Source organism: Rattus norvegicus, chromosome 20 (assembly GCF_021556685.1).
Source record: "Rattus norvegicus strain SHRSP/BbbUtx chromosome 20, alternate assembly SHRSP_T2T, whole genome shotgun sequence".
NCBI classification, from domain to species: Eukaryota; Metazoa; Chordata; class Mammalia; order Rodentia; family Muridae; genus Rattus; species Rattus norvegicus.
Genome location: NC_141553.1, coordinates 43995133 through 44005176, shown reverse-complemented (window position 1 = coordinate 44005176; position 10044 = coordinate 43995133). Strand labels below are relative to the sequence as shown.

Sequence of the window (10044 nt, the reverse complement as noted above, 5' to 3'; positions counted from 1 at the left end):
CTAGGCCTGGCTTGAACCTCTGAGAAGTCCACCCTCAGTGACACACTTGCTTTCAAAATGGCAAAACTACTCCTATAGGCCACACCTCCCAATAGCACTACTCCCTATGAGCCCATGGGGACATTTTCTTTCCAACTACCAACTATATACTGCCTAGACAAATTCAAACACTCCTGCTTTAGCCTCTAGGGTCATTAGATTACTAGATGGCAAGTATGTCCCAGCAACTTTCAAATAATGGTCAGATGAAATTTGTTTCATTTATTTAATGCAACTACAAGCCACCTTCAGATGGCCCATGGCTGTAACTCAGTACTTGAGTGGGGAGAGGACACATAGTAGACATAGTGAGTTCAAGGCCAACCTAGGTTCCTTGAGACTATGTCTCAAAAAATAGACAAAACAGACACACAGAACTATAAAGTATCAAGACAATTGCTTTTTCCTTTTAACAAGAAAAAAAAAAGTCCTGGGAACAGCACAAAAATATAAGAGGCTCCCAGAGTTAATTACATGTTTGTGTCCAAGTTTGTTTTCTGTTGCCCCAAGAAACTTCAAAACCAACTTGGGCAACAAAGTGTTTATTTCACTACCTGGCTATAGCCCATCACTGAAGAACTCAAAGGGAACCGGAAGGCAAGAGCTGAAGCAGAGACCATGAAGGAAAAGCAGAGTTTACTAGCTTGATCCTAGGCCTGTGTTCAGCTACTCTTGTTACAGAGCTCAGGTGACCAGAGTAGGTTGATCTCTCCAGCAACCAAAAAGCTATCTGCAGACATGCCCATAGACCAACCTGACAGAGCTAGTCACTCAGCAGATGCACCCACCTCTCAGTTATGTCAAGGGACAAACAAGATGCAAAGAGTTCTCGATTTGATTTGATTTGACCATCATCCGCATTGGTTTGATGGGCGGCCCAAAAGTGACAGTTTCAAAGGAGAATTGTTTGTTTCCATGAGTTCTGATTCAGTGTCAATGGGAATCAACATTCTCAGCTTCATATGCGTAGACACCCACTATGTTCAGAATTATGTCAATATCTTCATAATATCACAAAACCCACTTTGATGTTTCATTAAATATTCTCAAATTAGCTAAATATTCAGTAATGATGGACTCTCAGTAGAAATTTAAACTACAATTATTGCCTAAACTAGATATTTGCATAATGTGAAATAATTTTTAATCCCTCCCCCCACCTACCAAATTGAATGAATCCTTTGACTGCTCTAGTAAAAGGATGATAAAGTGAAAATGATTGTCAAAAATTGTGACATTTTAAGTATAATGATTCTTTCTTCAATCATTGGAGATTCCCAAATTATTACTTTCTTTTTTTAATGTCAATATTGTGGAAGAAAATTTGCAGGATTTGGAGTCTTTTGTTTTTCTCCTCTGGCTAAAGAACAGGAATTCACATTCAGGGGAAATTACTATCTAGTTTTATTTAACTATTGGCCACTGTATAGTTTAAGGTCAAAGCCCGAAGGACATTTAGACACAGAGGCAACAGCAGCAGAGAAAGCTGCTAAGTGAATTGTTAGCACGAGGAAACATCACAAGGAAAAGATGCTCTGACTCAGGAGAAAACTAGTCTCAATGACAAACTGAGGAGGGAACATCTTCCTGGTAACCATCACTTCCTCTTGTCTCCCTCTCAGAGACACATTTTGATATGAAATGCAGCCGACGCAATGCTACCGTTGCTGTAGTGGAGTCAGACAAGCAGACCAAGAAGAGTTCAAAAGTTGAGAGTTCAAAGTCAAGCCTCTCTCCTGAAAAGCTGCACTTTCTGCAAAGAAAGGAGAGAAAAGCTGATGGAGATATGGCTTCCTTAAAGGTTTCAGAATTTCAGTAATGATCTGTTAATATTAAAATCTTGTAATTCCAGTTTTTGGCTAAAGGGAAATTTAAATCAACTACAGGCAAGAGTTAGAATTTATAGGTCAGTGACCCAGACAGTCTCTATCAATGGAGTCCGTGGGATGTGATAAAGCGTTGGAAGACACACAAGGTGGGTTACTTCAGAAGCAGAACAAGAAAGATACAGTTTTCTAGAGAGAGAATAGATGACCCAGGAAGTAATTTAGGCAATAAGCATCATGAATTTTGACTTCAATTTTATTCCAAAGTTGGTAGAGAATACCAGAAATGTTCAAGAAAGAAAACCGTGACTTGGCATGGTCTCTCTCACTGAGGTTTCCTGAAGACAAAGAAATCATACTATGGGGATTCCATTCTCTTCCTTGCCACTCAATTATTTTTATTCTTGTAAACCTCAATCAATGGTTTTTCAAAGGGACAAGAAACAACACATAGGAATCCATGTTTAAGACACCAAGGACTTGACTGAAAGCAGAGGGAAGTGGACCGAAACTGTACCTATAGTGTAACCAAAGTATCTGTCGAACACATGGAAGTCTGTGTATCCTAGGTTACTTTTGTTGTTGTTGTTGTTGCTGTGATAGAATACTCTGATTAAAATAACTTAGGGAGGAAAAGATTATTTTGACTTAAAACATTTAGGCCACAGTCCATCACCAAGCAAAGCCAGCAACAAGCAGGAACTCATGCAGGAACAATAGAGGCTCAATGGAAGACTTAAGCTTTGCTAAACTAGCTTTCTTAAATAGCCCAAGACCACCTGCCTAGGGAATGGTATCACCCACAGTGGGCAGGACCCTCCTATATCAATTAACAATAAACACAATGTCCAATAGGCCAATTCCTCAAATCAGACTTCCTTTTCAGATAATTCTTGTATGTGTGAAGTTAACAACTAAAGCTAAGAAGGATGGTGTCTTACCAATTGTTCTGTGATAATGTCTATCTAACACAATGTTTGAGTCAATGAAACGTCCACCAAACAAGGGAACCTTGCTGAGATTCTGATTAGGGGAAGATTAATTTTTTTTTAATTGAGAGTCATTATGAAATCCTAGATTGATCTAGGACTGGCTGGCTATGAATATATATATATTCCTCCTCCCTAACCCTCCTTGGGATTACAAACTTGGATCACTACAACTAACAGTTAAATTTTTTTTAATTGGGTTAGAGATGTAATTCACTGGTAGAGAGTACTTGCTAAAATGTACAAGGTCCTAGGTTTGAACCCTTTCTCCCTTAGGTGGAGGCAAGAAAAATGTATTTATTGTAACAAATGTCTTTTTAAAAATGGCATTATAAATCGAAATCATAAGAAAATGTTTGATATAATGTTATGCTTTAGTTTCTAGGCCGTTAACAGCTTAAATACCTAATTTTAGTCACTTATTTAATTTATGTTTTGGTTTAAGGATTTATTCATTTTTTTTATTTGAGTACTCTTGCACATGCCTGGTGTGTGTGGAGAGCAGAGGAGGATGTCAGATCCCTTGGAACTGGAGTTATAGAAAGTTATGAGCCACCATGTAGATGCTGGGAATTAAACCTGCTAGCACAGCAAGGGTTCTTAACCTCCAAGCCATCTCTCCAGCCCTTACTTCCCTTTTAACATCTGAAAGTATTTATAACTTTAACATAACATTGAAAAATTACCTGCTTCCCAGTTCATATAGTTTCCTGTTGAAGAGTCAAGTCCTGTTGTTGTTGTTGTTGTTTTATTTTGTTTTTTTAATCATGTGAACTTCGTTCCTTGAATTTTGGCTAGCCAGCTTGGAGTACACTATTAGAACAATGGGAAAGACATCTAGGTAACTTGGTAAGAGGAGGAACCTGATCCTTTTAGTGAAAATGGAGATTGCTTATCAATATTCAGCCTACTGTTCTTCTAGGAAAACAAGTTGAAAGAGAAACGGTGCCTACTTTCCCTTCCAAGTCATTTTCTCCAAGGGCGTGCAGGGAATACTTCTGGCCGGTTCCTAGAAAGTCAGTATAGCATATTCTAAGAGATGCTATTGTGTCTGGGCTTTGATTCAGAATTTCTATACAGTTAGGTGTGGTAGTTTACTCTGTGAGTCCAGCATTCTGTCAGCTGAGACAGGAGGATCATTGGGCGTTTAAGGCCAAGATGATCCGTACAGTGATAAGATCACAGGAGCTTGGCTATACAATGAGTCACTTTGCTCTGCCACCAAGGGCAATGGGGGTTGGGGAAGGGAAATCCCAGAGTTTTCTGGAGAAATGTTTAAAATTTTTCCTTGGGTCTTGTTCCCACTGGTCTAAAATCCACCCCATTCTCCTTTCATCTTTTCTGATATAAAATAAGCTTGCTAATTCAATTGGTATGCTCTTAGCAGACATGAGGTTACAGTGGTTTTGTACCAAATTATATATATATATATATATACATATACATATATATATATATATATATACATATACATATATATATATATATATATATATATATATATATATGAAGGCGATCCAAAGTTCCAGAAACCTTATTCTTTTTTTTTTTTTTTTTTTTGGTTTTTTTTTTCGGAGCTGGGGACCGAACCCAGGGCCTTGCGCTTCCTAGGTAAGCGCTCTACCACTGAGCTAAATCCCCAGCCCCCAGAAACCTTATTCTTTTTGTTTGTTTTTGTTCTGTTTTTGAGACAAGGTCTCTCTGTTTTAGCCCTGCCTGACCTAGAAGTCACCCTATAGACCAGGCTGGCCTCAAACTCAGAGATTTTCCTTCTTCTGCCTCCTGAGTGTTGGGATTAAAGTCATGTGCTACCCCTGCCTGACTAACTTTATTCTTGTAGACCTCCTAGCCCCTGCTTCTTCAGATCAGATAAGCCACTATTCTGAATTTCCTAACTGTAGGACTCTTCCATGAGTGACATGGGCTGTGAGTATGTTACACTGCAGCAAACCATAAAATTAGAGAGGTGCAAGTTTCACACCAGTTTTAAAGCCCAATAAAGTTCCTACTGTGTGCCTTTACTATTTTACTGTGTGACAGTACCTTACTTGAGCTCTTACAGGTTCTTAATAGAGAAGAGAAACCAGGGAACCCTCAATGAACAATGGTTAACACACTGTTCTATTTCCTTCCCTGTCAAATACCAGTTCTAAATCTGTCTGTGAGATGAAATCTATTGTGTACCGATGATGGCATCATGTGTCAATTTAAAAATAAAAAACCTATGTGTCAATAAAAAAGACCTATGGCCTATAGGAAAGAGCAGAATAGAAGGTGGGGCATCCAGTAGGCAGAAAGGATTCTGGGATAGAGCCATGCCCCAAACAGAGAGGAAGACGGTCTCATGTAACTAAGGACCAGGTAACCAGGCATGTGGCAGAACTTAGAATAGAATAACAGGATAATTAACCTATAAAACAGTTGGGGAACATGCCCAGATAAACGGCTTAGGTATTTATAAGTATATTTGAGTCCCAGAGTTGTTATTTCTGGGAGCTTGGGGCCTGGAAGGAAAAACACACACAGAAAATTCCCCACTACAGTGAATGGTCCAATCCCAAGGAGTTAAAGGTAAAAGGCAAGCTGAACGCTTGCTCCAACTGTGGTTGCTGAGCACACAGTGAGTCCCTCCCTCCCGCCTTTCAACACACCTGTGTAAAATCATACAGAACTAACCAAGCTGAGCTCAGTAACAGCAATGCCGTTTTCATCTGTGCTTTATTTTGTGCACCTTCTGTTCCTTGCTTGAGTAGGTTGGGAGGTTGATTGACACTCGTGTTCGATAGAAAGGCTGTGTGCAACTCAACTGAAAACTCACTGATTCTCTAAGGTGGTCCGGTAAGCGCTTGGACATCACAGGGCACCTTCCAATCGCTTTCTGCACCTGCTAAAACACAACCAAACTTCCAATCTCTCCAGTCTCCTAACTCTTAGCTCCTGACATCCAGAGAAAAGAGAAACCACCAGAAGGGAGTTTTTCCTCATTTTTTCCACTAGGAAATGTCTACCCTCTTTTCCTTAGTACTTCAAATGACCCAGTTTCTTTTAAAAAAAATCAATTAATTTCTTAGCCAGGTAAAGTGGTGCATGTCTTTGATCCCAGCACGTAGGGAGTGAGGCAGAAGGATCAATAGTTAAAGGGTATCCTCGGCTAAGAGCTCAAGACTGCTTGAACTCTTGTGAACAAGTCGCAACAAGATATACATTTAGTTTAATATACATATGTATGTATGTCTTCTCCCCCTCTTACCCTTTCAAGAATATCATTAGCCCATTTTTGCAGTGTGCATATTCGTGGGGAATGCACATGTTCCTATAGGTGTATGCCTGCATGTGCAGATCAGAGGTTGATGTTGTCTTCCTTGACCGGTTCCCTCTCTTATTTTTTTGAAACAGTGTTGCCCACTGAAACTGGAGATCTATGATTGTCTAGACAGACTGGCCAATGTGTTACAGGAGATCGCCTTTCTCTCCCTTCCTGCCCCCAGCACTGAGGAAGAGATGTGTGCAGGGAATTTACATGAGCACTAGAGATCTGAACACTGGTTTTTCCTTTCTGGGTTGGCACTGTACCAACTGTGCCATCTCCTCAGCCCCGTCCACGGTCTTTCCTCCCTTGTCTTTATAACATTTTCCTTTCTTCTGAAATCATTTCCAGTCCATCAAACATGCTCTAATATCTTTATTCAAGGCAACAAACAAAATTTGCCCTGTCCCTCTGAACTCTTTGCTCTGTCAAGCGTTAAAAAAAAAAAAAAAAACAGTGTATTCCATTTACACTAAACACACGTCCTTTCTCAGCATACTCCAAAAACTGTTCTAGAAGTTTGGATATGGTAGTTTATGCCTGTGATTCCAGCATTTCAAGCAGAGGTAAGAAGATTGCTGAGAACACAAGGACACATTGACCTACACAGTGAGTTCGAGGACAGCCTGGACTACAGAGTAAGGCTTCATTTGGAAAAAGAAAAGGAAAAACACAATAATGTCTATCTTTCTTTTACTTGATTACCTCTAGCATTTGGCAGAGTTTCTTTTCAGTCTCCTTTGGTCTCTCTTCTTCTGCTCATCCTTTTATAGTAGAAGTCACTCAGCATGATTTTTGGACCCTACCTGCTATCTGTTGCATATTCTTATGACCTGGATTCTGAAAATATTTGCACTTAGAATTCTTACTATCCCATGCTTTTATAAACAAGTGTGTGTGTGTGTGTGTGTGTGTGTGTGTGTGTGTGTGTGTACACGTGTGCGTGTGTAGTGCTGTATACATGGGTGAGTGTGGTATATGCACTGGTATACAGAAGGCCCATGCTCATGTGCATAAATGAGTAAATCTCAGAGGAGTTATCAGATATAGAAGTTGGGCCTGGTTCTTCCTCCCAGCCCCCTATTCCCAGAAATAAGACTCAGACTCAAAATATATTTACAAATACCTTGGCCATAATGCTAAGCTCTTTTCTGATTAGATCATAACTAAACATAACTCATGTATTCTAATCTACATTCTCCCATAGGGCTGGTTTCCTGAGCTCAGGTACACTGTGTCCCCTCACTTCCAATCTTCCCAGGTGAATCTCCAGCACCTGGCCCTATCCCAGAATTCTTCCTGCCTCCCAGGGGTCCCGCCACCCATTTCCTGCCTAAACCAGAGGCTTTTTAATTGACAGGTGGTATATCCATACAATACACAAGATATTCTCTCTATAATCAGGTGCCTATTACTCTCTCACTAAACCCGGAGCTAGGCTGGCAGCCAGGAAGTCCCTGAGATCTCCCCCCCCCCCCCCCCCCCCCCGCACTGGGCTTACTGGAGCACCTGGGCTGACTTTTTAGTGTTTAGAATTTGAACTCGTGCTGGCAGGGACAGTGCTCTTCTTACACTGACATTTTAAACCATCCTGACCTCTGATTTCTGCTGTGGTGCATCTTAGATGCATCGGTGTGCACCTCCCATCCATCTCTTACCACAAACTCTTCTCTCCCCTCTCCTCAGGGGTTATTCGCACCTCTGCATCTCTCTCTTTGCCTCTTTCCCTAGCTCAATCCTGTTTCCTCTTTAGGCATCCACTTCAATGCCACATTCGGAAGGCTCTTTAACTCTTCTGTCTGTATTATACTTTCTTAGCACGCCTTGGGTTCTCCCTCGCAGCATAGCGATTTAACCTCACATTTTTACGTGTTTGTGACGATTCCCTTTCGCCATGTTGGAAGTACTGAGGTTTGCTGCTTCTTCCTTATTGGTTGCCTCATGTCTTCCCCTGGCAAATGAGAGACTTCAAGCTCAATAGATTGATTGGCTGAATGTAAGCACCCAGAGATCAGGGACTGTCTTTGTCTTTCTTGTCCTACAGGGCAAGGTTCTCACATAAAGCGTACCCTCAAGGTATTGTACAATGATCTCTAAAGTTTAGATGCTAATGCTTTATGGAAAAATAACTTTGAGACCTCTTAAACACACTCGATTTTACCCTTAAGGAAGACTGTGTACGAATTATTACATCGTGTTACATTTAATTTTTCTTGCAGTGTATGCCAGCAGTGAGGGTATGTCCCCTCAGTGCATATTAAGGTCAGGGAACCTTTTCTGGAATTGGTGCTGTCTACACACCATCTGGGTCTTGGGATGATGGAACTTAAGTTTTCAAACTTGAGGGCAAGCACCCTTTACCTATTGTTCCACAGGCAGTAATGGCACACCCCTGTTAGTGGCCAGCAGTTAAGAAGTTGACCCTGTGGAGCATGAGTTCTAGAGCAGCCTGGGCTGCAAAAGGTTGGAGGCCAGCCTGGATTGCATACTAAGACTGTCTGCTTGTACACACCACATCCCTCCATAAAGAGCGCAAATGGAGAATAAAAGTCTCTTTTCCCCCCTGTCGAGTTGGCTCCAGGCTCTACTTTCCTATTTTTAATGTCCTGGATTCTTTAATCTCACTTATGTAAATGCATCTGGATTCTCCCCCCACCCCCGAAATCCTTAACTCCACGGGGAGACCACCAAACTGTTGGGGGAACTCTAGCACATAAAGACCAGCAGCTCCACTAGTTTGCTAGCATTCCTTATGGTTCATAGCAAGAGTCAATCTCTTCCCTTTTCCCAGCCCCGCCCCGCTCTCTCCCATCCACCCGCCTCTTCCACCCCCGCCAGGCTTAGGGGGTGCTTGAGTCTGGGTGGGAAGGGAGGAAGGGGAGAGGGAGACTTCAGAGCTCGGCCCAAACCCGCCTCTCCACCCGCTCTCCCGGGGACCACCAGCTTTCCAACCACACTGGCGATGCGTTTCCTTAACCAAAGGAAATCACGTCTTCAGCTGCAAAATAGGGACCACAGGGGGACAGCCCGCGTGTTTACTCTCGTTGGCTCGCTCCCGCGCTGCTGCAGGGAGGGATTGGCTCCCCCGCTCCCCTGACGCTCATGGGCTCCGCCTCGACACGGCCATCTGCTCGGCGTGGGTCCTGGGGTCTCCTCCTGACCCACTCCCTGCACCCCTCCCCTCGCGCCCCTCCCCGCCCCCACACCGCCGGGCTCCGCCCCTTCCCCCTCCCGGCGCCTCGGGCTCCGAATCTTCCCCGCGGTTGCCCCGGAGACGAGCCGATACCAGGCAAATAGGCATCGGAGAAAGAAAAGGGGGGGAAAGCTGCACGACAGCCTGTTAACAAAGGAGCTATAAAAGCAGCCCCCGAATGTCTGGGAGAAAAAATCCGAAAGCGAACTAGCAATCACACCAATTTAAAACCGGAGGGAGACGCAGAGGAAGGGGCAAGGTTCCCGTGGGGGTGGGTGCACAGATTGCCTTTTGAGCTTTTGGGAATCTCCTGGATGGTGGTATTGGATCAGCCCAGTTGGCTTTTCAAGTTGGAACTGCTAATGAGGGATTCGCGTCCATCCTGGCTGCTGGGTTCTCGGGCCAGGCCAGCAGGCTTCCTTACGGGTGCTAACACGTTGGTTGGCAAGATGCATTTCGACGAAATGTTCCTTCCAGTTGCTCTGTGGAATATGACTTCGGGATTGAATAATGTATCTAAAGGTACTGGACAGTCAGGAGATGAAACTTGACGCAACGATGTTCTGCTCAGTGACTGTCAAACAGCACTTGAACAAAGGGTTATTGGCTTGAACCAACTGTCCTTTTCACTCAAAGTGTGACCTATTTCCCTACAATGAACAGAAAATAAAACTGTTTGACCATTCCGAG

General features: G+C 42.8%; 1 long non-coding RNA gene across 1 annotated transcript; it reads right to left on the bottom strand.

The window, feature by feature from the left end:
• Nucleotides 1-239: 239 nt before the first annotated feature.
• On the bottom strand, nt 240-9290 carry LOC120098996 (uncharacterized). Its single transcript, XR_015645246.1, has 4 exons — nt 9201-9290; nt 3808-3863; nt 3541-3667; nt 240-1792 (listed from the first exon to the last, which is right to left on the bottom strand). It is a non-coding gene; the product is annotated as an uncharacterized LOC120098996 (long non-coding RNA).
• Nucleotides 9291-10044: the final 754 nt, after the last annotated feature.